Raw genomic sequence first — 10,468 nt, forward strand, 5'->3', positions numbered from 1 at the left:
ACGCAGGTTTTGAAACATATATGCCGACATTTCATTTGAGATATAACCTTCCTATTTATCTTCTATAACTCCCAAATTAACATGAATACCAATGCTTTATAGTTGATCAAGTGCTGCGATCAGTCTGAGTTATGGTTCTTTTAGTAGTGTCACTTTGCCGTAATGCAATACAATTGACATCTCTTAGCAAAGCTCCACATGGAGCCACTCTTCCTTTCTTTTTGCGATTACATCAGTCCGGTCTGCTGATGCTTTTTTTTAATTCTTTTTTTAAAATTCTTTGAAGCTTCTCTTTTGGGATGGCATGGAGGATTCATGGATTGGTATAGCTTCGGAGAGTTGTCGGAAATAATAGTTTTGCAATATGTTTCATCATGATCCTAAGTATAATTAATATGTTACAAGAGGGAAGTAGAGTTTGGTAAGAACTGTAATCATAATCCACGAGAGTTTCTTGTAGCATCATGTTTTATATGTGATTTTTCTTCTTCTGAAAAAGGCACATTGGAAGCTTAAGATATGACACATTATTCAATAAATTAGATGGATTGCCAATAGAACCATTATTACAATGACAAAAAGAAAAACGGCGCGGCAAAGCATGCGTCTCCTTCTAGTCTTTGTCGTGTTTAGGCGAGAGATTGAAGGATACAACCATGGTAGCTACCAGACTTCTCCCCCAGCGCTGCAAGCTGCACCTCCCGGTGGGACACAGCAGGTGCAAGGTGACTTGAACCTATAGGCCTGAGGTGTTGGCGTTGTTAGAATAGTTGTATAGAGATAGGACTTGATGTTTAAACTTGTACTCCTGCTCTATCTCTTCTTCTCTCTCCCGTAGCAATCTTTCTGTTTCTCCTGTAACGATCTCTCTCCAATTTGTACGCCAAGGCTTGTGCCCAATATATATCAATGCGGCCCGAGACAAAGGGTTCAACGCTTCCAACATATTTTACATGGTAGTCAGAGCCTCTTACTCAAAGATCATAGATCGCATCTAGCTACCTCCGAAAACTATACCAATCTTCCTCCTTTGACCGAGATCATGTCGACCACCGCTGCCGCATCCCTGTCCAGCCCCTCTGGCACGCTCACCACCTTGTCATCTTCCACCTTCGCGTCGTCTTCCTCCACCACCACCGCGGGGTCTCTCGGATCGCCACCACAGGAGAAGCTCACGAGGGGAAACTTCCTTCTATGGAAGGCCATTGTGCTACCTCAGATCAAAGACGCTCAGATGGAACACCACCTCGACGGGACGAGCCCGCCACCGCCGGCCACCCTCACCGTTACCAAGGACGGGAAGGAAGAACAAGTCTTCAACTATGCCTGGTCCCTTTGGTACGCACAACAACAACAACTTCTAGGGTATTTGATGGGATCTCTTTCCCGCGATATCCTCGCTCAGGTCGCGACGGTACAGACGCCGGCCGAAGTTTGGAGCACCATCCATGCCATGTTCGCTGCCCAGAGTCAAGCCCAAGCCATGAACACCCGCATCGAGCTCACCAATCTCAAAAAAGGTAACATGGCCATGGCTAATTATCTTGGCAGGATCAAGAGCCTGATTGATGAAGTCGCGTGCACTGCCGCAGCACTCTCCGATCCAGAAATCGTCTCCAAGATCCTCGCTGGTTTGGAGATGGAGTACAATCCGGTGGTTTCTGCACTCGCCGCTCGTGTGGAACCCATCACCGTCCAGGAGTTGTACAATCAACTTCTGAGTTTCGATGCCCGCCTCACCCTCCTTCATGGTGGCGATCTCCGGCAGTCGTCTGCAAACTCCACGTCCTGTGGCCGCGGCCGTGGGCGCGGTCACCAGGGGCAGAGTTGTGGCGCTGGCCGCGGACGTGGTGTCCCTCCGGGCGACGGCGCGCGCTCTGGTGGCACCTATGGCTACAACAATGGGGGCGGCTACAGCTCCAACAACAACAACGGCGGCGGCTTCCACAACGGCGGCAGCTTCAACTCCAATAATGGCCGCCGTCCCCCTGCCGCTCGGCCTCGCCCATGCTGCCAACTCTGCAAGAAATCTAGCCATGAGGTTATGGACTGCCGGTATCGCTTCGACGAGAACTTTGTCCCTGATGCTCGCCATGTTGCTGCTGCCATGCGTGAACAGGGAGGCGACGGCGTCTGGTATGTCGATTCTGGCGCCACTGACCACGTTACCAATGAACTAGAGCAACTTGCTCTTCGCGAAAGGTATCATGGCGCAAGCGGAGGAGGTATGGATATTTGCCACATTGGTCAAGCCTCCATTAGTTCCCCTAATCTTAAACGTGATTTAGTCCTTAAGGATGTCCTTCATGTTCCACAAGCTGACAAAAACCTTGCATCCATGTCTCATTTAGCCACCGATAATAATGTCTTCCTTGAAACTCACCCTCGTTATTTTTTCATTAAGGATCGGGCAACGAGGGAAACTTCTCCATCACGGTAGATGCATTGGGGGTCTCTACCCCATCACATCTGGAGCACTTAGTCGCCGGCGTCGTCAAGTCTACTCCGTCATCAAACCCTCCCTGGAAAGGTGGCATCAACGATTAGGACATCCATCATCGGTCATTGTGAAACAAGTAGTCATTAAAGATAATCTTCCTTTGTCACATAGTTCCATTAGTGAGTCTGTTTGTGAAGCTTGCCAGTGTGCCAAGAGCCATGAGCTTCCTTATCCTAAGTCTCATAGTGTGTCTCATGCTCCTTTAGAGCTTATTTTCAGTGATGTTTGGGGCCATGCCCGGGATTCTTTTGAAGAAAAATAATATTATGTTAGTTTCATCGATGATTAGAGCAAGTTTACTTGGATTTATTTGCTTAAATATAAATCTAAAGTTTTCTCTATCTTTCAAGAGTTTCAAAAACTTGTTGAAAGACAATTCAATCTAAAGATTCTGTCAGTCCAAAGTGATTGGGGAGGGGAGTATGAGAAACTCAACTCTTTCTTCCGTAGCATTGGGATTGAGCATCATATTTCATGCCCTCATGCCCATCAGCAGAATGGCTCTGCTGATCGCAAACACCACCATATCGTTGAAGTTGGCCTCTCTCTCTTAGCTCATGCTTCTATGCCTCTCAAATATTGGGATGAAGCTTTTATTACCGCCACTTATCTCATCAATAGGCTTCCCAGCAAAGTCTTTGGCAACTCTACCCCATTAGAGTGTTTGTATCATCAAAAACCTGACTACAACTATCTCAAAATCTTTGGGTGTGCTTGCTACCCCAATTTGCGTCCATACAATCATCACAAGCTCGAATTTTGGTCCACTCAGTGTGTCTTCCTTGGTTATAGCAGCCTCCATAAATGGTACGAATGTCTTGAAATATCCACTGGACGCATCTATATTTCACGCGATGTTGTTTTTGATAAGACACTCTTTCCCTTTGCCAAACTTCATCCTAATGCGGGAGCCTTACTTCATGCTGAAATACCACTCCTACCAGATCCTACTGCACCTTGTGATCACGGGGGCGAATTAACTAAGCTTGATCATGTGCAAAAATCCCAAGGAAATTCTGATTCAGCTGATATTTGTGCTAATTTGAATTGTCATTTTATGTGTGAAGAAGCAAACAGAATAGCCACGGAACGCGTTGTTGATCCGGCTGACAGCACGTGATCCCAGGCAGATCCGCGCGCTCAGCTTGCTACCGCTGATGGCGCACGATCCCAGGCTGATTCGCCCGTTGGCCTGGACTCACGTGGGCCTGTGGCCGATCGCGCCGCCAGGGTGGAGCCCACTTGCCCTGTCGTATCGCCTCGCGACACGCCTCTACGCTCTGATTCGCACACCAGCATAGGTGCGGGAGGGGGCGAGTCGTCTATTGCCACGTCGCCACGGGCCTCAACAGCGGCCGCGTGCCTGGTCCCACTTCAGCGCAGGCCTCCCCAGCGGCTGAGCAGGGGCGTGTGCCTGGCCCCACAATGGCTGGGCGCGGGTGCGCGCCTGGGCTCGTGGCCGTCCAGTCGCCAGGATCCGCCTCATATCGTGAGCAGGCTGATCTGTTCCGTACATCGGATTAGGAGTCGACGGGATTTTCTGTGGCAGACGAGGCTTCACCAGGATCTTCTGTACCACCGTCCACAGCAGCTGCTCCTGTGCCTTCTACGTCCTCTCTTCGGCAAACAAGGTCTCGGTTAGGTATTGTGAAGGAAAAATAATACAATGATGGTACAATTAGGTATGACAAAATCAAACGTGCTTTTCTTACCACCATTGGTGAACCAATTCATTTGCACGATGCCCTTGCTAATAAGGATTGGAAGGAAGCGATGGATAATGAATATGATGCACTTATGAAAAACAAAACTTGGCACTTGGTTCCACCAAAACATGGAGACAATATTATTGACTGTAAGTGGGTGTACAAGATAAAAAGAGATTTGGAATTGATTATGAAGATACTTTTAGTCCTATTGTTAAGTCTGCCACTATTCGACTTGTCTTGTCTATTGATGTTTCCACAGGTTGGAGCTTAAGACAGCTAGATGTTTAAAACGCGTTTCTTCATGGTGTTCTTGAGGAAGAAGTGTTCATGAGGCAACCACCAGGTTATGAGGATCACAGCACACCACAGTACGTCTGTAAGTTGGATAAAGTATTATATGGCTTGAAAAAGCACCAAGAGCTTGGTATTCCAGATTGAGCATGCAGTTGCAACATCTTGGGTTCATACCATCCAAGGCAGATACCTCATTGTTCCTTTTTAGAAGAGACAGTGTTACTATTTTTGTGTTTGTCTATGTTGATGATATAATTGTTGCTAGTTCAAGTGCAGAAGCTACTACATGCTTGCTTAAGGATTTAAAGTTGGAGTTTTGATGCGGAACATCCTTCGACCATCACCATGGACATCACACCACCACCGCAAGCATGGAAAGGGCCTACGACAAGAGCTCGCGCACGCGTTGTCAAAACCGAGGTGAACTCCTTCCTCTTCGAGTTTCATTCAGATTCACACAAGAGTCGGATTATACCTCAAATGGAAACTCTATGCACTCGTAGGTACCAAGGAGAAGATCGTGAAGAGGCAAGGACGGAGACACAAGCAACTATGGAGGAGAAGAACGAGGAGAACCGGAGTCCCCTGGACACACCGGGTGCCCGGCCCCTACAGCCCTGGGTGCCCGGCCCCTCCACCTGGGTGCACCCCGGGTGCCCGGCCCTCCTCCTCCCAGGCGACGCCCCGGGTGCCCGGGCCCCCAAACCCCGGGTGCCCGGCCCTCCTCCTCCCAGGCGATGCCCCGGGTGCCCGGGCCCTCAAACCCCGGGTGCCCAGCCCCTGCCCCAGCCGCCAGCCGCCGCACCCTGGGTGCCCGGCCCCTTGGCCCCGGGTGCCCGGGCCACCTCCCGCACCGACCCAGTACGCCCCCGGGTGCCCGGGCTTTGAGGCCCCGGGTGCCCGACCGAAGCCGCCCAGCCCCCTGCACCGACCCCGGGTGCCCGGGCCTAAGTCCCCCGGGTGCCCGCCCCATTCCGAGGCCTGCGTGCCACTTTTGGGATTTGGTCCCTTGTATCCCCCTCTTCCTCTTATTTCGTCCCTAAACTATATAGGGGCATCCCCTAGCACATTTGTAGGATAGCAAAGTATTTGATAGACAAAAAGAGAGCTTTGCTCATCTTCCTCCTCATGGAGATCATGACCTCCTAAGGGGGAAGATCCACTTGTGGATATCAAGCCCTCCTCTTGGGGAAGGATCTACCTAGATCATCAAGCCCTCATCTCCTTCATAGGATTTGGGATGAACTCTACCATGTATCTGATGGGGATCGTAGCAGAAATTTAAAATTTTCTACGCATCACCAAGATCAATCTATGGAGTAATCTAGCAACGAGGGGAAGGAGAGTGTCGATGGGAACGACACCTATGGGATCACAAGAATCCCTACTACGGTTGCGGGGCGCGGGGTCGTGAGAAGAGCGGATCAAACAGATAGCACACGGTTCGTTTATCCAGGTTCGGGCCGCGAGGATGCGTAAAACCCTACTCCTGCTTTGGTGGATTGTATATCTATGTTCTTGAGCTAGCTATGGGGCGTGAGGAGCTCCAAAAAGGCGAACCTTTCTCCTGGTCGCCTCGGACCTCCTTTTATAGGAAAAGGGGTGGCCACAGTGGCACACAGGAGGTGGAAAGGGAACAATGATGCGAGGTTATCCCTCGCATTACATGACAAGACGCATTTAATGCGTCCTGCTTAGGTGTCCTTGCTTTATCGGGGACGGGAGAGAGACCTATCTCGTCCATCGCCGCTCCCTCTCGTGTCGACACGCGCCTTGGCCTGCGGCGCCCGCGGTGCCAAGTAGGCAGGCAGGTAACTGAGGTGGCGCAGTGGTGGGTCTCCATGAAGATCCGCATGCCTCCACGCAGGTGCCTGCCCAGCTGGTTGGGTCGGCAGCTGCATGCGAACGGCGGTGGAGGTTTGACTGGCGTGGGCCTGATGGTGGCCCTACGGGTGTTCTTGGCAAGGGCCTTGCCGGGGCCCCGGCAAGGGTCTTGCCGTGGCGCCTGCTGTCATCCCCGGCAAGGCTCTTGCCGGGGGCCTTGTGGTCCTCCTTAGCTGGGATCCCGCCATGGATCATCATCTTCTAAAGGGTGTATCTAATCTTGAATGTCTTCACAAAGATCCGCATGCCACCACGGGAATGTCTCCCGAATCCTTGCCCCATGGGGGCAGTGGACACAAGGGTGACTTACTCCGTAGGTGTGGGGCGAGCTGCCACTGCAAGGGTCTTGCCAGGTTTGCTAAAACCGCCTCCCGGCAAGGATATTGCCAGGAGGGGGGGTCCGCTTCGTCCCTTTGCTCTTTGTGGTCTTGGTCTTGGCGTCGTTCTGCTTCTCCTGAGCTTCGGCCTTACCTTGGCTCACCTGCCTTGCCTTGCTCAGTGTGGTGGTGCCCGTGGCTCAGACTGCCCGTGCACAATTATAGGGGTACAAAAAGTGTAACCCTCTTTTTGTACACCGACAGGAGCCCCCGGGCCTGGGCCACACATAAGCGTAATCGCGTCGTTGGGCTAGGCCCAAAAACAGTGCGCGGGCTGGCGGGGCGGTTTTTACCGCGGTAAGTTTCTTCGCGCGCTGTGCTTCCCACACTTCCCGCGCGTGGCGCGGTGTGGGGAGGCGTGTGTGACTTGGGCGGCATGCGTGGGGCTGAGCTCTGCATGCATGCGTCACGTCGTAGTAAAGGCGGCGGTTCGCGCCCTCCCCATAAACGGAGAGAGGCATGGAGGCGCGGCCCATTTACTGAACGGGGCCGAGGCGTGGTCTTCAAGGCGTCCAGTCCCTACGATCACGGGGTGGCGAGAGGTCGCCTCACCCGTCCCTCGGTCCTGCACGCCTGCCACGTGGCTCTCATGCGCTTGGGGTGGCGAACGGTGGAGGCAGGAAACTGGGCCGCCGCGGGCTGGGGCGGCGGGTCGGTCCCAGTTCCCTGCACCTTCCGCGTCTTGATTGGCTGAGCGGGGCGGCCGTGCCCCCACCCCGTTCCTTTATAAAGAGCGGGAGAGGGGGATGGCGTCCGGCATTCCTTCATCTCCTCCTTCCTTTAGCTTCTGCTCCCCTCTTCCATCCGCCATGGAGAGAGGGAATCCTGGTCCTTCAACGGTGGCGGTGAGGGTCGCCGCTCGACAACGCGTCCCTCCTTCTCCTGCACCCGCGGTGGCAGAGCCAGTCGCGAGGGGAAGGGGGAGGGGGCGAGGCCGTGGGCGAGGCCGAGGCGCTCGGGGAAGAGGAGGACGGGGCGGCGCGCCGGCCTCTCCTCCGCCAGCAGTTCCTCCCCCCATGGAGGGCCACGTTGGGGATGACCCTTGCGAGTTCTTCGTCAGGCTGCGCCGGCCGCCTCGCCGTCGCCTTCGTCTCCTGACTCCATTCGCGCGGGAGATGGAGCTGCATCCGTCGGAGTCGTTGTTGCTGCACATGAGGGGCTGCGGGATCAGTGGCACGTGGGCCCGCGTCGACTTCCCCGCCCCTCACGTGATGTATCTCCGTCGGGGATGGAAGACGTTTGCCCATATCCACCGCTTGACGGAGGGGCTCACTCTCCTTTTTAAGCTGATGGAGGGTGGCCTTCTCTCCGTCAAGGTCTTCGGGTGCTTTGGGACCCGTGCAAGGTGCTGCGTGGAGAGCTCTTCTGATAGTGAAGACTCCTCCTCGGGCGGGAGTGACGAGGAGGACAGCGGCAGCGACGACGAGGGTAGTAGGCGACAGGATGACGGGTCCGATTAGGTGTCGGGCGCCGCTCCGTGCGGCACCAGCGACCCCATCATCCGCGTCGCCGGCTCCCTGAACTTCTCGGGGTCGTCTCCTAGGGTGGCTGGTGTTGGGAGGCTGCGGAAGAGGAAGAGGGTGGGCGGCAAGGCCGTCAAGTCGGAGTATGCGGGCACCGATGCCTTTGACCCGTGCTGACGTCCTGCCGCCTCGTCTTCGAGCTCTGCCTCCAGCGCCGCCATCACCATCCAGCCTTTGGACGGCCACCAAGAAGTTCTCTTGGTGTCTTCTGCCACATGTAGCTCGCCTAGGCGCTCCTTTTGTCTCTTTCGCCTCCTTGACCTGCCTCCTGAGGAGAGGGACAAGAAAGGGATTACAGACACCTTATCTCTTTTTAGTTTGTAAGCCTTCGGGCCTTTGTTGAATTTAAAACTTGTAATCCCATCATTCATGTTTTTCATTCCCTATGGACTGTACCTGAGTGGAATGTTTTTAATGAAAAAGGGATGCTTGCCGGGTCATTTGTTTGCGGGTGGAACCCACGACAAGGAGTAAATCCTTGATATCTTCAAGATGAACATTTCCTTGCCCGGCAACAGGCCTTGCCGTCTCCCCACTTCGCTCGACCTTCCTCACGCCTTTGGCGGAGGCAGGGATGAGGCGGGTTCTGGCTCCTTGTTTCATCCTTTCGCTGCCGTGACTACGACCAAACTTGGCCCCAGGAACGAGCCCTAGGGCCTAGAGTTATGGGAGCGCGATAGCTTAGGGGAAAACGAGGTTTCACATACCTCAGTCCATAATGGAATGCATGATAAGGGATGAAGAACTTATTTGAAGATGCAGCCCCCGGCAACCCTGGTTCGCCGTGGGTGAATCTTTGCTCTTGCAACCCCCGGCAATGCTGGCTTGCCGGGGGCTAGATGCTGGTATGTTCATCTTCTTTTCCTCCCCAAGTGGTTCGGCACGGATATCCGTGTGTCCTGTGAACCAAAGAAGACAAAAGAAAGACAAAGAGACGCACACTCGACCTCTAAGCTAGGGGTTAGTCGCCGCTAAGCACTATCAACCCTAACCAAGGACGAGACTCAACCTAGCATGCATGCTATAACTTAGGGCGCCAGCGCTTCATTTATTTATGCTCAGGCTCTGCGCCTGGCTTTGTACAAAGGGTCACATGCATATCGGCAATGCTTGTACAAAAGGTGGCTTGCCGAGGGGCCCGGCAAGCTGCGCCTCATGGGTAAAACTTGCGAAGATGCTCAATGTTCCAGGAGTTACTCACCGAAACGGCATCTTTGGTCTCCAGGCGGACTGCACCGGGCCTGGTGACTCGTATTACCCGATAAGGGCCTTCCCACTTTGGCGTCAACTTGTTGGAATTCTTGGCCGATTGAACGTGCCGAAGGACAAGGTCGCCTTCCTCAAGGCTCCGGGCATGAACCTTGCAGCTATGGTAGCGGCGCAAGGCTTGCTGGTAGTGTGCTGCTCTCACAGCCGCCCGAAGACGATCTTCCTCAAGGAGCATTGCGTCATCTTGCCGCAGTTGCTCTTGCTCAAGCTCATCATAAGTGAGCACTCGAGGTGACCCATATATGAGTTCAGTGGGGAGAACTGCTTCTGCCCCGTATACTAGGGCAAAGGGTGTCTGGCCGGTGGCTCGATTTGGCGTCGTCCTGATCGACCAAAGAACCGTCGGCAACTCACCAATCCAGCGCCTTCCACTCTTGTGCAGCTTGTCAAAGGTCTTGGTCCTTAAGCCTCACAGTACTTCATTGTTTGCCCTCTCAGCTTGACCACTGCTTCGTGGGTGAGCAACGGAAGCGAAACAGACTTTGCTGCCGAGGTCTTGGATATATTGCATGAAGGTGCGGCTTGTGAACTGTGTGCCGTTGTCGGTGATGACCCTGTTGGGTACACCAAAACGGCACACTAGTCCCTTGAAGAACTTGACGGCTGACTGAGTTGTGACCTTCCTCACTGCCTCCACCTCCGGCCACTTTGTGAACTTGTCGATTGCAACGTACAAGTACTCAAAGCCCGCAACAGCGCGGGGGAAAGGGCCCAGTATGTCGAGCCCCTAGACCGAGAAGGGCCAGGAGAGAGGAATGGTTTGAAGGGCTTGAGCTGGCTGATGAAGCTTCTTTGAATGGAACTGACATGCTTCACACCTGGTGACTAGTGTCGTCACATCCTGGAGGGCGGTGGGCCAGAAGAAGCCTTGCCGAAATGCCTTGCCGGCAAGGGCCCTTGACCCGATGTGGG

General features: G+C 53.6%; 1 non-coding gene across 1 annotated transcript; it reads left to right on the top strand.

The window, feature by feature from the left end:
• The first annotated feature begins 1,598 nt into the window (after positions 1 to 1,598).
• Positions 1,599 to 1,730, top strand: LOC119334904. Its single transcript, XR_005161617.1, has one exon. It is a non-coding gene; the product is annotated as a small nucleolar RNA Z247 (small nucleolar RNA).
• Positions 1,731 to 10,468: the final 8,738 nt, after the last annotated feature.

Source organism: Triticum dicoccoides, chromosome 7A, assembly GCF_002162155.2.
Source record: "Triticum dicoccoides isolate Atlit2015 ecotype Zavitan chromosome 7A, WEW_v2.0, whole genome shotgun sequence".
Taxonomy (NCBI): domain Eukaryota; kingdom Viridiplantae; phylum Streptophyta; class Magnoliopsida; order Poales; family Poaceae; genus Triticum; species Triticum dicoccoides.